At 42.3% G+C, this 1,367-nt stretch overlaps 1 non-coding gene across 1 annotated transcript; it reads left to right on the top strand.

Moving 5' to 3' along the window:
• Positions 1-493: 493 nt before the first annotated feature.
• On the top strand, positions 494-628 carry LOC138091982 (small nucleolar RNA SNORA70). Its single transcript, XR_011146002.1, has one exon. It is a non-coding gene; the product is annotated as a small nucleolar RNA SNORA70 (small nucleolar RNA).
• Positions 629-1,367: the final 739 nt, after the last annotated feature.

Here is a 1,367-nt window from a genome sequence, read left to right as displayed (position 1 = left end):
GTTTCTGAAGTATAGTTGACCTACAACACTGTTAATTCCCATTGTACAAGACAGGGATTTGACATTTCTATACATTTCAAAATGATCACCAGGGTAAAACTAGTTACAATATGTCAATGTAAAGACACTACCTATTTACTGACTGTATTCCCCACACTGTACAGGTCACCCCCGTGACTCATTTATTTTGCAGCTGGAAGTTTGTAGCTCTTAATCTCCCTCACCTATTTCTTTGTTCTCCCAACCTTTCCCTCTGGCAACGATCTGTTTGCTCTCTGTATCTATACCTGTTTCTGAAACAGGTAAATTAATTTTAATCATGTATTTCATTTAATCCAACATATTGAAAATGTTCATTTCAAACCTAATCAACATAAAAATTATTAATGAGATAGTGTACCTGTTTTTCATTCTAACTTTTGAATGTCAGTGTATTTTCCTCACTGATTGGGCATCATAATTGAGACACACCCTTTTTAATAGTTTAAGTAATTTGCAGGCAATTAAGCCAACTGTGCTGTTTTCCCCATGGTAGCCTGGTATGCAATGGTTACAGACAGCAAACTCCTTGACAATGTATTCAGCCCGTTGCCTGTATGGGTTGCCCTAAGGGACCTTGGAGACAGCCCTTTCCAGTGGACATTCATGACTGGCATGCTGCCCCCAATCTAGCTCCAGACAGATATGTGTGGTGCTTTTGGAAAGCCCCAGGGCACAGTGGCCAGGGTCCACATTGGCCAAGTCATAATGTCCAAGCTGCAGAACAAAGAGGATGTGATTGAGGCCCTCAACAGGGGGGCCTGGCCTCCAGGAAACCCACATCTCCAGGGAGTGGGTATTTACTAAGTTTAAAGCAGATGAATTTGAAGACATGGTGGCAGAAAAGCAGCTTACCCTGGACGGCTGTGGGGCCAAATACATCCCTAATCATGTTCCCCTGGACGGATGGTGGGTCTTTCGCTCACGAGAGCCTTGGCGCCAGCCTCCTTACTCATGACTACCAATAAATCCTATTTTCCTGTGTTCCCCCAAAACAGATAAAATAAAATGGATGTCTATCAAAACTATAAAATTGCATTTCACAGGAAAACACGTTTTACAGTTCAGTTTGAAGACAAATGATTTAAAATGAAATGAAATGAATTCAGTTCCTCAGTGACATTAGCCCTATTTCAAGTGCTCAGCAATCGCATGACCATGGGCAGCTGTTCTGGACAGGACACCTCTCATTAAGGGTTAACCTCTCACCCAAGGCCAACATGGAGAGGGTTAAAAAATCAGAGAAGTGTATCACCATTTCAGAGATACCCTTCCTACTTTGTCACAGGCTTCATGCTTCAATGTCCCATAGACCCTCAGAGTTTGGA

Source organism: Capricornis sumatraensis, chromosome 15 (assembly GCF_032405125.1).
Source record: "Capricornis sumatraensis isolate serow.1 chromosome 15, serow.2, whole genome shotgun sequence".
Taxonomy (NCBI): Eukaryota; Metazoa; Chordata; class Mammalia; order Artiodactyla; family Bovidae; genus Capricornis; species Capricornis sumatraensis.
The sequence above is the reverse complement of the archived record's forward strand: the minus strand, read 5'-3'. Positions and strand labels throughout refer to the sequence as shown.